Raw genomic sequence first — 1292 nt, forward strand, 5'->3', positions numbered from 1 at the left:
GCAAAAAGTTCAAATTCAAGGACAAAATAGCAATTATTCTTATCTAGCCTAAGAAATGTGGGAGCCATGAAAGAAAGTGTGATTTAGTGTAACAAAGAGATAGTAAATTTGCAGAACAAAGAGAGAGTGATACCTTAATACAAAGAGCCCTTAGTAGCTTTTTTTTCTCCCTTCAATTTCCAAACCCCCCCTCTCTCACCAAGGAGACAAGGAGAGCTAAGCAGCTGTGTTTTTCTAAATCTGCTATTGATAATGCATTTTTAATAATATTTCTAACACCGTCATGCTGGATGCTGTCCAGACCAAAAACAAAGAGGAATCCCTGCCCTAACAAACTTCCAAACCAAGTGGCCTCAAGACCTTTGCACACCTTAATAAAATGAAGCAGGTGCCTTCATGTGGACTGAATTCTAGATGAAGAAAATACTTTTCTAATTTTAGATGAGAAAATTCTTTTCTAATTATTCTTTTCTAATTTTTTTTAAAACCTTGTTTGGGTTCCTCCTTTATCTTTGCACCTGACTAATAAAATGAAGTCAGACCTTACACCAGATGTAAACCACCACAGAAATTCTATGTAGCATAATAACTAGGAAATCATGTTTGACTAATTCCAGAAAACGTGTAAAGCACCAATAGAAAAAATCCTATTGATTTGGGGTTGAAAATGGAAAAACTGAGAGCAAGTTATTAGCGTGAATAGACAACTGTGTGGCTTGGTCTACATAAGTAAGAAAAATGTGTAACCTTTTCAGTGAGCTGCAGTATCAGCAGGCCCATAGATAACCTGTTGCACTTAAAAGCAGGTTTTTAAACCTAGTGCATTAATAATTGACACAGCTTGAGGTGCAGTTTCCCTTTTAGAGGGAACCATCACTTTTATTATTTTATGGTATGGGTCAGAAGAAAACAGACATTTACCTTTGATTCAGTTTCAGTTTAATCTGTGCAGCTTAGACTAACCTGCAGAGAGTCTCTGCAGGGCTTTTTGACTGCCTGTACTTAACCCTAATTTAGCCTATGACTTGGACTCTGCTCTGGGAATTCCCCCTTGGTTTTTTTTTGTTTTTTTTGCACCGGTCCTGGAAGCACAGCAATACCAGGTCAATGCATGGAGTGGATGGAGCAAGCTCCGGTTCCACCACCCAACACCAAAAAGAATCTGCTTAATATAGACCTCCTGTGGAGGACATACCAGAGGGCCGGGAGAGGCTGCAGGGCTTGCCCTTGACTCTAGCTCCTGCTCTCCCTCTTTGTGGCTCTGGGTCCCTCGGCTCTCATCTCTGCTTCTC

This window comes from Crocodylus porosus, unplaced genomic scaffold, assembly GCF_001723895.1.
Source record: "Crocodylus porosus isolate Cpor-Errol unplaced genomic scaffold, CroPor_comp1, whole genome shotgun sequence".
In the NCBI taxonomy this organism is placed as follows: Eukaryota; Metazoa; Chordata; order Crocodylia; family Crocodylidae; genus Crocodylus; species Crocodylus porosus.